At 48.0% G+C, this 13,845-nt stretch overlaps 1 protein-coding gene across 1 annotated transcript in view; it reads left to right on the top strand.

Annotated features, from left to right (window-relative positions):
* The window catches only part of HRK (harakiri, BCL2 interacting protein), an 18,095-nt gene extending 10,465 nt beyond the window's left edge, over positions 1-7,630 (top strand). The window contains exon 2 of the mRNA XM_059409947.1: positions 7,310-7,630. The gene's annotated coding sequence lies outside the window, so the exon portion shown is untranslated. The remainder of the gene's footprint in view (positions 1-7,309) is intronic.
* The last annotated feature ends 6,215 nt before the right edge of the window (positions 7,631-13,845 follow it).

Here is a 13,845-nt window from a genome sequence, read left to right as displayed (position 1 = left end):
CTCACTGAGGCACTGATGACCAACCGCTCACTGAGGTACTGATGACCAGCCACTCATGGAGGCACTGATGACCGCTCACTGAAGCAAGGATAACCACTCACTGAACTGCTGATCACCACTCACTGAGGCACTGATAACCACTCAGTGAAACGCTGATGACCACTCACTGATAGCCTTGGTAACCACTCACTGAGGCACGGATAACTGTTCACTAATAGCCGGGCACGGGGCAAAGGGAGTCGTCCCTTCCCGCAGCTGCCAAATGGCCTCTTCCATTTTCACGTGTCTCAGATCTAGCCTTCTCTCTCTCTTTCGTTCTTTCGTTCTTTCTTTCTTTCTTTCTTTCTAAGATTTTATTTATTTATTTGACAGAGAGAGAGAGAGAGATCACAAGTAGGCAGAAAAGCAGGCAGAGAGAGAGGAGGAAGCAGGCTCCCTGCTGAGCAGAGAGCCCGATTCGGGGCTTGATCCCAGGACCCTGAGATCATGACCTGAGCTGAAGGCAGAGGCTTAACCCACTGAGCCACCCAGGCACCCCCTTTCTTTTTTAAAAAAGATTTATTTATTGGGGCACCTGGGTGGCTCAGTCAGTTAAGCATCTGCCTTTAGCTCAGGTCATGATCCCAGAGTCTTGGGATCAAGCCCCACAGGCTCCCTGCTCAGTAGGGAGCCTGCTTCTCCCTCTCCCTCGGTCCCTCCTCCCTGCTTGTGCTCTCACTATCTCTCTCAAATGAAAAAATTTTGAAAAAATCTTTTAAAAGATTTATTTATTTATTTGAGAGAGAGAGCGAGAAAGAGCACAAGTGTGAGTGGGGGATGGACAGAGGGAGAGGGAGAGAGAGACTCTCAAGCAAAATCCTAGCTGAGTGCAGAGCCTGACACAGGGCTCAATGCCAGGACCCTGAGCTCACGACCTGAGCTGAAACTGACAGGCAGATGCCCAATGAACTGACCCACCCAGGTGCCCCAGGCTTCTGTTTTTTTGATCCCCTTGCCCTACCTTCTCCTCAGCACCCACCTTCCTAAATGGGAAGCATGAACTACAGAGATGAAGATTGAAGACACAGACCAGAGCAGTGTTCCCTCTAGGAGGATTCAGCACAGACACCTTTGTCCCCAGGATTCTTAGGGGCTAGGACTGACTATTGGTCCCACCTGAACTCCACGGTCAAAATCAGCACCCTGAAGGGGTGCCTGGGTGGCTTAGATGGTTAAGCATCTGCCTTCAGCTCAGGTCATGATCTCTGGTCCTGGGATCAAGCCCCACATCGGGCTCCCAGCTCAGTGGGGGGCCTGCTTCTCCCTCTGCCTCTCCCTCTGCTTGTGCTCTGTCTCTCTCTTTCTCAAAAAGAAAAGAAAAAGAAAAAAAAAAACATCAGCGCCCTGAAACCAAAGATGGAAAGGTGGGGAGGTTGCCACCATTATTCGCTTCCTCACAGATTCACTGTCACCCAGCAAGTTGAAATGAGCACCTACTCTGTGCAGGGCATGGTGATGGGCTCGGGGGACATAGGATAAGGGGGAGAGACATGGTGTCTGCAAATGCACAGGAAATATTCTGGGAGGCTTAGGGCTGGAGTGAGGGAGCTTTCCTTTTATTTCTATATCCTTCTCTGCCGTTTGAATTTGTAACTCAACACTTGGGCAAATAGCAAGAGCCAAAAAAGTGGTATTTTCTTAAATTAAATATTGAGACCTCTTAGGAGGGGACCCAAGAGTCCTCATCTCAGATATAGGAAGAAGCTAGTGAGCCTGGGACTTGATCCACGGCTATAGTGGGGCTCACAGTTCACAGCTTCCTGCCTTTGCATGCACAGCAGGGGGGACAGCACAGTGGCCCAGGGAGGCAGGACCTGAGGTTCCATGTTTCCCCCTCTGCCCCCACCACACTGGGTGCAGGGTGGAAACAGGGACTTTTTTTTAAAAGGCAAACTTCCATGAATCTCCTCAGCTATGAGCTTTGGTTTTGAGCCAGCATTTGAGAAAGTTTTTTTATGAGCCAAGTTTGAGGAAAAACATTTTAGGGGCAGGATAGTGGCTCAGAGCGGGTAGTGGACTTTGTTTCTTAAAAATACAGCTGACTGGGGAATGTGCACCTCAGTGTTTATAGTAGCAATGTCCACAATAGCCAAACTATGGAAAGAGCCTAGATGTCCATCAACAGATGAATGGATAAAGAAGATGGGGTATATACACACATATATACAATAGAATATTATGCAGCCCTCAAAAATGAAATCTTGTCATTTGCAATGACATGGAGGAACTAGAGGGTATGATGCTAAGTGAAATAAGTCAATCAGAGAAAGATAATTATCATTGTTATTTGATCTCATGTCATATGTTCTCATTGATATGTGGAATTTGAGAAACAAGACAGAGAATCTTAGGGGAAGGGAGGGAAAAATGAAGATGAAATCAGAGAGGGAGACAAACCATAAGAGATTCTTAATCTCAGGAAACAAACTGGGGGTTTCTGGGGGGTTGGGGGAGAGGGATAGGGTGGCTGGGTGATGGACTTGGGGGAGGGTATGTGCCATGGTGAGTGCTGTGAATTGTGTAAGGCTGATGATTCACAGACCTGTACCCCTGAAACAAATAATATATTATATGTTAATTAAAAAAATGCAGCTGACCCTTGAACAACATAGGTTTGAGCTGCATGGGTCCACCTATATGCAGATTTAAAAAAAAATACCGTACAGTACTGTCAATGTTTTTTCAATATGATTTTTTAAATAAAGAGTTTATTTACTTATTTTTTGACAGAGAGAGACACAGTGTGAAAGGAAACATAAGTGGAAGGAGTGGGAACGGGAGAACAGGCCCCCCAGGAGCAGGGAGTCTGATGCGGGGCTCGATCTTAGGACCCTGATATCATGACCTGAGCCGAAATCAGACGCTTAATGACTGAGCCACCCAGGCACCCCATACAATTTTCCTAATTAAATTATATTTCTCTAGCTTACTTTATTGTAAGAATACAGTATATAATACCTATAATGTGCAAAATATATGTTAATTTGACTGTTTATGTTATGAGCAAGGCTTCCTGTCAACAGCAGCTATTAGTAGTTAAGTTTTGGGAGAGTCAAAAGTTACACGGGGTGGGGCATGGGTTTTCCATTGCACGGGGCGTCAGCGCTTCTAACCTTTATGTTGTGCAAGAGTTAACTGTAGTTAGTTGTATTTATTTATTTGTTCATTTTAAATTTGGGGGGAGAGAGCACAAGGGAGCAGGGGGTAAGCAGAGGGAGAGTGAGAATTTTAAGTAGGCTCCACACTCAGCACGAAGCCCGGCGTGCTGCTGATCACAACCTGAGCTGAAACCAAGAGTCGGAGGCTTAACCGACTGAGCCACCCAGGTGCCCCAGTGCTCTTAACCATTACAGTATTTTGCATATCTGTACATCCCTTTATATGGGCATATAGAAATATATAAATATCTGTATGTGTGTATAGACACGCACCCATATACATATATTCATTAAAGGAGAATGGAGTCATGCTGTTTGGCCATTTGCTCTTTTTACTTAAGAGTTGTAGCACACTTAGGGGCACCTGGGTGGGCACCTGGGTGCCTCGGTCAGTTAAGTGTCCGATTCTTGGTTTTGGCTCAGGTCACAAACTCGGGGTTGTGGGACTGAACCCCACGTCAGGCTCTGCGCTCAGCATGGGGTCTGCTTCAGATTGTCTCTCCCTCTCTTGCTCTTTCACTCTCTTTCCAATAGATAGATAGATAGATAAAATCCTAAAAAAAAAAAAAATCATAGCACACTTAGATCTACCTCTTTCTAATATGCAGGTACCTCAGTTTATTACTCCGGTCTCCTTCTGGTGGAAATATGGGATGTTTCCAAGCTGCTCCCTTACAGATAAAACTTGGGGGGAACACTCTTGAGCACATTTCGGTGACTACATCCACGGGTAAGCTCGCTGGCATAGCAGGTCCCATTTAAGATCCCCAGAATCGTATGCACAAGCACCCTCTCCGACTCCGGGCTGTGGTGACGTGGCCTCCATTGGCCTGGCAGAGACAGGCCTCTGATGTCCATCTGTCTCTAGGGACACCAACCATGCAACCAGGCAGGGGCCCTTGTCCAGGGAGCTGCACTGGGAAGCCCTTAGAAACACTCATTCTGGGCTTAATGACTTGCAGGTAGGAAAAGTGAAAATCCTTTGCTGGTCCTACCTAGTTTTGCAAGAACAATTCATTCCTCCCATGGATGGAACTGATCCATGCCATTAAGAGAGAGTTCTCCTCCCTCTCCTGATACCATCCTTGTCTTCCCTTCATCACCAGCAATCAACTGCAGTGTATCTGCGCAGCCTCACTCTGCATAACTTTGGGATGCAGGTCCCTGCTCATCACGGTCCCCGGACTGAGCTGTATGTGTCACTGCCCCTGTGCTTTGCTCCGTTCCTTTCCCCACTTAAATGATCCTTGCTTCTTCCAGTTATTGAAAAAAATATGAATGCGTCCCTTAAAGGCCAAGTTCGAATCTTGGCTCCTCTCTGAAGCTTGCCTAGTGAGCCCGGCCACACCCTGACTTCTGGGCTATCCATACGCCTGTGGACGATGGTCTTCCGCAGTTCTGGCCTCTGGCACGGCACGTCTCCCCGAGGAAGGCTGGAGGCACATTGAGGGCAGGCACTGCGGCCTCATCGAGCGCACAGAAAAATGCTGAGCACAAAGTCAGCAGGCTCCGTAGCACCTAGAGGTGGCTTCTTTCTCTCTCTCCATCCTTCCTTTTTTGTGCGTCATCATCTCAGGCTACTGCTGCCGGGTTCCACTGACTTTTCAAAGATCAGTGTGACTAGGCACTAACAAAGTGAGTTTTTAGGGATTATGAAAGCAGATTTTCGTGAACTAAAAGGACTGTGTTGATCAGCTGTGCTGGTGGATGACTGATTCCTATGAAAACCAAGAGCGACCATGCAGTGATGCAGACTCTCTCACGGGACAGACAGGGAATCGGGGCTTCGGTGGTGGCGGAGGTCTGTGGCCCGGTAGGGTGGGAGCCGGGGAAGTACACACCCTGGTCTCATACCCCAGCAGCGGCTTCTGTTGGCTAGACCCAGCAGGAAAACCGACTGGCGCGGTTCATACAGGTCGATATCCCGGATTCTTTACAACTCAGAAAGTGATCTCCCTCCCACTTTGTGCACGACTTCACTTGATTTGTATGGCTCACATGGCAAGTCGCTGGCAGCCTGCTTTGGACTAACATGCTGTCCTCTGCGAACTTCTAGCCCCTGCTCACTCTCCGGCCTCACCCCTTCCCAGCCCCATGGCCTGGGCTTTGCTGGAGCCTCCTCAAGCACCTTGAGCTCACTGGGATATTCTATCGCTCTGTTCTTGCCCTTGTCCTGCTTCTCCCCTTCCTCCCTGCCACTCCCCCGTCCCCTTATGCTGCTCCCTCTTCCTCGTCCATCTGACATAATTCACCTGCCAGAAAACCCATCCTTTCAAAGTGCACAACTCAATGATTTTTTAAAATTATATTTCCAGAGTTGTGCTAGCCATCCCCATAATCAATGTTAGAGCATTTTCATTTCCCCCACAGAAACCCTGTGTACCCATCAGTGGTGACTCCGCAAGTCCTTCCCCACCCCACAGTGGTGGACAACCACTAATCCACTTCTGTCTCTAAAGACTTGTCTCTTGTGGGTGTGTCACAACCTTGGAATCATACAGTATGTGATCTTTTGTGTCTGGCTTCTTTCATTTAGCATAATGACCTCGGTGCTCATCCAGATTGCAGTGTGTCAGTCTCCTTTTCATGGCTGAATAATACTCTATTGCTTGGAAATACTCTGTTTTATTTATCAGTCGTGGGACGTGGGGTCGTTCCCATGGGGTTGTTCCCGTGGGGTCGTTCCCACTGTTTGGCTATTATGGATAATGCTGCTATGAACACTGACATACAAGTTTTTGTGTGAACATATGTTTTTATAAAGATTCTATCTATTATTTGAGAGAAAAAGAGAGAGAACACAAGCAGGGAGGAGAGGGAGAAGCAGGCTCCCCACTGAGCAGGGAGCCCGACATAGGACTTAATCCCAGGATCCTGAGATCATGACCTGAGCCGAAGGCAGACGCTTAACCTACTGAGCTACCCAGGTGTCCCTGAATGTATGTTTTTAAAATAATTTTTTGAAAGATTTTACTTATCTGAGAGAGAGAGTGAGCATGAGCAAGAGGAGGGGCAGAGGGAAAAGCAGACTCCCCGCTGAGCAGGGAGCCTGATGTGGGGCTCGATCCTGGAACTCCAGGATCATGACCCAAGCTGAAGGCAGAAGATCAAGCGACTGAGCCACCCAGGCCCCCCTGAATATGTTTTTTTTAAATAATTTTTTGAAAGATTTTATTTAAGAGAGAGTGAGAGAGATCGTAGTAGGGAGAGGGGCAGAGGAAGAGGAAGAAGGAGAAGCAGACTCTCTGCTGAGCAGAGAGCCTGACACAGGGCTCAATCCCAGGACCCCGAGATCATGACCTGAGCGGAAGGCAGTCGCCCAACTGACCTGACTCATCTAGGTGCCCCTGTATGAAAATACGTTTTTCGATTCTCGGGGGTATGTGCTATTTTTTCTGCCCTTCCTGGATGCCTCATCTTATCCTGGCTGATTCCCTGGCATCCCTCAGTCCTCCAGAGGAGTCCGCCTCTTTGTCTCAAGAGCTCTGACTCCCCCTTTCCCTTATGGGGTCCCAGAGTTCACATTTATCCGGACTTCTCTTCACAAGACAATGTCATTGATACCAAGTTCTTCTCATCTCTTTCTCTTGACTTCTGAGCCCCTTACAGGGCAGGAACTATGTCATTGGATCTGTAACTAGCCTGTTCTTGTTATGTTCGGCAGTGAACGAATGAATGAATGGATGGGAGCAGAGGCTGTCCTATAAGCCTGCCTTGACTATGGATCTGTGAAATAAACAGATGAGTGTCCTGTTCCTGCTTTGGAGGAGCAAAAAGGCAGGGTGGTTTGACATTCTCTCTTTTAATCACAGAAGATGCTTACGTCTGAAAACAGAAATGGGGGCGTGTGCGTACCAATGTTCATTTACAGAAGGCTACTGTGTGGACAGGGCTTTGGCCGGGGTGGAGGTCGGGGTGGGCACTATATCTAGCTTCTGGGGACCCTTTCCTCCAAACCAGAGCTCTGTATCTAACAGCTCTCTCCCATCCCCCTCCACCTCCCAACATTCGACATTCGGGGCTGGCTGTGCACAGGCTCAAGGCACTGACGTCATCCCCAGCAGCTGTCTGCACGTGCCTACTGACTGAAATACCACTCTTTATTTCTGCAGGTTGGTGAAAACCCTGTGTCCTTGGAGAAAGCTGGTTCCCGTTTTCCTGAGGGGGAGCCCGGAGCTTGAAAGGCCGCGGTTGGCACTTCGAGAAGGAAGTGGAGAGGAGCCTAGAGCCAATAGTAGCAACGCCGAAAGGGACTGGGGAAGCCCTTTGCATATCCAGCTGCAGAAACAGACACCCCGATGCTATTTACATACAGCTCTATATATAAAAAAAGAAAATATTGAATATTACTACTCAGTGCATGTCTTGTCGAGGACGCAAGTCCCCTCCCTTTTCTGCACCTTCCCATGTGGACTTTGATACTTCCATGTCTGGGGCACTGGAAGAGAGATGCCTACTGTGTACCTAGAAAATGTGCAAAGACTGGTGGGAATTAGCTCCAGAGTTGACCAACCACCTGGGGAGGGATGCTGGTGGAGGAGAGGGTAAAATTGCAAAAGGCAAAATAGAAGGAAAAAAGAAAGAAAGCGGGGAAGACGAGGGGCAGTCTGGGAGTCCTTCATTTCCAAAAGTCTTGACAAGTCCTAGTCTCTCTGTACCTGTGTGTAGGTCAATAGCCAGTCCCACTGTCAGAACAAGACAAAAGGGATTTTTTTTTTTTTTTTTCCTACCAGTCTGGTGTCTCTGGTGCTTCACTTAAATTTTGCTGGTGCTGTGTTCTTGCCGGTGCTGCCATGGCGTTCTGTTGCCAGACTGCAAGGCCAGGGGACGAGAGAGTTCTATTTTGCTGTTTCAAATTCTTTTTTTAAAGGGACAAGTCGCAAAAGTGCCACTTGAGAGTCTCTGCTCTTTCTCTGTGGGGATGAAAAATCCAGAGGTGTTTTGGAGCAAACCCTGGGGTCTGGGAGGGAGGAAGGGAGGGGGAGGTACCGAGTGCTTGCTGGTTACTGAGGTGGAAAGCTGACCTCATATGTGACTTGTTTGCTTTATCCTCTGCCCCTGAGAAAGTACCCTGGGAGTACAGCCCATGGCCTCTCCTACTCCCCAAGGGGATTTCAGGGCTTAGATTTTATGGATTAAAGGGCCAAGAAATGGCTACGTTCTGGTCAAGGGTGATTTATAAGCAAGAGGCACTGGGGGAGGGAGCGGGTCACTTAAATGAAATGCACCAGCATCTCACTGACTGACAGAAGGTCTGATTTTTTTGTTTGATTTCCCCAGGATGAGCTACTATTTTCAGAAGTTTCTAGAAGGGCTAAAAAAAAAAAAAAAAAAAAGATGTGTGCTGGACTGAGACTTGGCTGCAAAGACTCTTCAGGGAGCAGTGATTATATTTTGCTTTTATTTTTTGAAAAATGTAAAAGAAAGAAAACCCCAGGTATTACTCCTCTGTGCTGGGTCTTACACAGTGCCGTGTGCAAAGCTGAGATGGTGGGGCACCAGGCTTCAGGGTCAGACTGTCATTCTGCAGGCCACCACCCAGTCCCTATGGGCAGGGGGGTCCACTGGGCTGATTAGCAGACACCCTTGCTGTTCTAAGAAGCCAGCAGAGGGATCAGCCGTTGTTGAGGTTGACATGGGGCTGAATTATTCCCCATAGGCTTTGGTGAAAATTACCAGGTCCTTTAGAATGCAGGACCTTTTAGTGCTGTTGCAAGCTGGGAGCTGTCTTTCTTTCTTTCTTTTATCCAGGCCTTATGTTTTCCTAAATAGACCTTTAAAGACAAATGTGACCCAAAGCTGCTGAAGGTGAGAGCAGCCCCCACCCCCACCCCCAGCCAGCTTGTTGATGGAGAACTTGCTTCCTTTCATTCTGGGGGCCCTCCCCTCCAGTTAATTTTGCAGGGGATGGGTATGTAGGCAGGGTCTGCAGAGAGCAGCAGGCGACATCCCCAGCAAGCCATGAACTTAGAGAAGGCAAATTAATTAGAATGATAGGAAACACAGTCCCCTGTCTCTGTATCGTCCCTTTCCGAGCCAGACGCTAGAGTCTTTCCAGCTCAGCCTATTTTTTGGGGAGGGGGTTTTCATTACTATAATGGTATGTGATCACAGCTCTCTGCTGCCCTGAGGCTGTACCTTCAACACGGAAGTGGGGCCCTGCTGACCATCTAGACACGGGAGAGGGGGAAAGGTCAGAGAAACCCTTTCTCAGCCCTGACTTGCCTACCAGCTTCTGACATTTCTGAGGGAGGATCCAAATCCAAATGCCCAGGTTGGCATTTGGGGCAATTTTGATTTCAATGAAGCCACACCGCTGAGAACTGGGCACCCTTGACCTGATGGAGCTTTACAGCCAAGTCCCTTGTACATATTCTCTTGTATTAATAGAAACTGTGTATTTATCTAATCCTGGCTTTTTCTTGCACATCATTAATTTGAGTGCACTTCTCGACTGCCCCGATTTTTGACAAGGGGTTGTTTTTAATGCTTGTTTTTATATGAGATTTGACTTCTTGATGGACATTTGTATTAGGAAATTGAAGCATGATATATATGTATATATTGTCCCCACCGTCTCGGAGGCTGCATTACTTGGATTGCATGAGATAGTGGGGTGGTGTTTCTTCTTCTTCTTCTTCTTCTTCTTTTTTTTTTAAATATTTCCACAGTGTGCAAAGTGCTGGCACCATCCCTCCCTCTCTCCCCCGCTTTTCTCTGGCTGCCAAGGAGTCATTGATTTTGATTAGCTTCACTGCAGAGCGTCTGTGAAGAGAGGGAGAGGGAGGGAGGCTTTGAAATAAATTTTAAAAAAGACCTCATATCGGGTTTCAGCAGACAGCAGAGTGTGTGTGTGTGTGTGTGTGTGTGTGCATGTGTACATGCGCGCTCGCGTGTGCATGTCCGTGCAAAGCAGAGGGAGGCCTCTGAGATCATTGTTTAGGTAGCTTGCTGCATAATGAGGTGAGGAGGAAACAGAAGGGCCTCCTTCCTGGTGGTGCTGGTTGCTCTCAGAGGGTGGGGGTCCGGGAGCCTCAAGGATCGGAGCCTCCTGGGACCTCAACATTCCCCTTCCAAATTAGATCCATTCCCTTCTGGAAGCTTCTCTCCCCATCCCCCAAAAGCAAGTAAGATCTCTTTACCCCATTTCAAAGTTGGGGTTCCATTTCACGATTCTGGTGCAGATGTAGCTGGAATAACAGATTTCTGGGGGGTGGGGGGAGCGCTTTCCCCCTCTCTGGCTGCTGTCCATGGTCCTACGCCATAGGCACCTCCCAGAACCCAGTTCCCATTTTGTTTTCCTCTATTTCTTTGGGCTACTGGAGACTTCTTTTCCACTTCTTCCAGTGGTCTCATTTAAGAAATTCTTTTCGATTTTGATGGGAAAAAAGTGGTGATTTAAATAATATTGTCACAGGACCACATGACTTTGGTTTCACAATTTACGTTTCTGATGATGATAAAATATCACTTCCCTTCTTTGGGAAATTGGGGGAATCCAGTTGGTCCTGCACCTTTGGGGACACTGGTTTGCCACTGTGGACTCTTTGAGTGGCCATCTGGTATCAGAAGCTGCGGTGATCAGAACACAGGTTTTGTTCTTCTATGTGGATACCAATTCCTTTTCTAACTCTTTCCTTAAGTCAGCCTGAGCCAAGCAGAGTCGGGAGTTGCTTAGGGGTTAAAGAGGGACAGGCTAGACACCCTGGTCTACTCCCATAGTGATGGAGGATATTGATGTCAGAAGAGTCATTTTAAAGCTTAAAACCAAAAGTTTTGTGGTTTTTTTTTTTTAATATTAATGTTCATTCCATACCTATTTACTGAGCACCTACAATGTGCCAGGTTGCAGAATCCCATCTGGGAAGAAACTTAGGTATGGAGCACCGAGAGGCAGCCCTGCTTGGAACCAGATGACGCTAATTGTCCCTTTCTGGTCTGGTTCATGGTCTTTAACAGATTTGTCAGGTCATCCCTATGACCCCAAGCCTCGCTGGCAGATTGTTCTGTAGTATTGCTATTTACTGAGCACCGCACTATCGTGAAGGCAATTTAAAAGCCTGTGATCTCAACACACTCCCAGTATGAAGAGACTGGTTCTTGCTGCTTCACATGGTAACAAAAACCACCATCGACAGCGCATGCTCACCAGCCCGGAGCCCTGCGCTGAGTGCTTAACACGTGTCCCCTCAGTTATTCCTCATACCCATTTTGGAAGACAGTAGTTATTATTCCCATTTTACAGTTGAGGAAGCTGAGACTCAGACATTTTGCAACTTCGCCTAAGGCTGCACATACAGAGTGAAGTGGCCAAGCCAAGATTTGAACTCAGGTCCGTGTGACCACCCCCCAAACCCATGAGGTAACTACCCTGCTACACTAGATTCCCTCCTGAGCTGCTCCAGGGCACTGCTAGTTCAAGGGCAAGCACAGCCTGGGACCCAGCAGGGAGCAAGGAAGCCTGACTTAGATCCACTGTAAGGAGTGTGTTGGGTTTGAAGACACTCCGGGACAGGGTGGATGGTTTAGGTGGGGATTTTATGTATTTGTTCCCTGCCATTTGTGTCCTTAATTTCTATAAGGTCCCTGGAAGGAGCATCTAGTTTGCAAACAGGGCCTGTTCAACTTACTTCCTAGGACATGGGAAGCTTTTCTTACCTCTCTCCTGTCCCCTCCCTGACCTGAACCCTTAAGTCTTTTGCACTATACGTGCCCAAGAGCCTATGTGTGTATGTGGCAGACACGGTTGTGGGGGTGTTTGGAACCTCACCGAGGCCTCTGGCTCAGCCAGAGAGGCAACAAGCTTGGGAACATTCCGTTCTGGGTTCTAACCTTGCTGGTTTGTTGTGCTCTTTTGTAAGAGGAATTTCGTACCTTGGAGACGCTTTGTACATATTTGTAATGACTTTATTAAAAAACTGGTTGTGTGCTTCCAGCCAGAGGCCTTTGCGTTTTCATTTCCTTTTGAAAGGTTGGTCCCCAAAGATCATGGGAGGATCTGGCTGTGCACCCCAATCTACCCTGGGACAAAAGGCCACACACTCACTTCCCTTCTCTGTCTTATTTCTGAGAACTCCCTAAGGGGAGGACTGGCCTGAACAGTACCCTTGGGTTGGCCAAGAGGTTGAGGGAACTTGCCTGACAGTTCAAGGTCAGTGCCCAGAACCATCACTTATGCGTGGTGCCATGCAGATAAGCTAATGGCTGTACAGACTCATGTCGCCAACTATGGGCACATGGGTCTCTCTTTCCCTTACATTCACCTGCTCTAAGATGCTTGAGCGATCAAGTTGTAGTCTTTTCTTAAGAATGGTGGGCTGAGGACAGGGTGTTTTTCTAGATAATAGATGCTTTCTTTTCCCTTGGGGACCCACCCCCTCCCCACTCTCAGTCCGTGTGACTTAGAAGTACTGACCCTTTCCTCCTCCTCATCTCCGTCCCCACAGCCAGGACTCAACAACTGATGCAGGCTTGGCCAGCAGGGCTCCAAGTCCCAAAGGCTAAAAGGATTGGTTTGGGGACAAACTAACGAGTCAACCTCAGGACTCCAGGGTTGCTAAGCTGGTGGAACATAAGCACAGAGCTTTTGGAGGGCTTCTTACAGCCACATGGGATGTGACTGCCTGGAAATCAAACCGTCTCAGAGCAAAAATGAGTAGAGGAATGCAATGTCATGATTTTAGTATCTGGGGCCCCTGACTCCAACGATACTCCAGGCCCATACTGTTACCTGAGCCAAATAAAGTCTCCCTCTTGCTTAAGCCGTGTTGAGTTGGTTTGCAAATAAATTTTTTTGTGCAAATAAATTTTTGCAAAAGAAATTTGCAAAAATTCTGCCCGACAATGTTTTTGTGACTGTTTTTGTAACGATTATCACCTAATGCTATTAATTTACATTTTAAAATACCCATCATAATCCAGCACCCAAGCAAACCCATGCTGAATCATAGGGTTATCCTCTGGTTAACCAGAGGTGGGCCCCGCAGGTCCCCTGCCCAGATCCCTTCTGACCTTTCTACCAGTTCAGCTTCCCCATCCTGTGCCTTCACATGCTTTGTGGCATCTGGCACCTTCAGAGACCCGTAGCCTCCTCCACGAGCAACCCACATTCAAGGACTGATAGTGTTTGAGTAAAAAAACCTCAGGGTGGGGCAAACTCTGAAATGCAGCTGAGCTTGTAGAGCTCAGAGGGCCACGCAGAGCTGGGACTTCTCTGAAAGTCACCCTCCTTTCTTTCTTTCTTTCTTTTTTTTTTTTTTTTTAAGAATTTATTTATTTATTTGACAGAGAGAAATCACAAGTAGGCAGAGAGGCAGGCAGAGAGAGGAGAGAAGCAGGTTCCCTGCTGAGCAGAGAGCCCGACGTGGGGCTCGATCCTAGGACCCTGAGATCATGACCTGAGCCGAAGGCAGAAGCTTTAACCCACTGAGCCACCCAGGCACCCCAGTCACCCTCCTTTTGGTTTCTTCCCCCTCCTTTGCTGGTTTCTCCGGGGAGCAAGCTTAATAAAGCACGTGCATCTGAATGGATCTGCTTGGGGGCAAAACTGGGAGCAGCCAGCCACCCACTGCATGACCGCTTCTCAGCTTTTCTCCTCCAACAGTCCCACCTGGCTTCAAGAGGCGCACGGAGACTCGAGACCACGAAC

Source organism: Mustela nigripes, chromosome 8 (assembly GCF_022355385.1).
Source record: "Mustela nigripes isolate SB6536 chromosome 8, MUSNIG.SB6536, whole genome shotgun sequence".
Lineage (NCBI taxonomy): Eukaryota > Metazoa > Chordata > Mammalia > Carnivora > Mustelidae > Mustela > Mustela nigripes.
The sequence above is the reverse complement of the archived record's forward strand: the minus strand, read 5'-3'. Positions and strand labels throughout refer to the sequence as shown.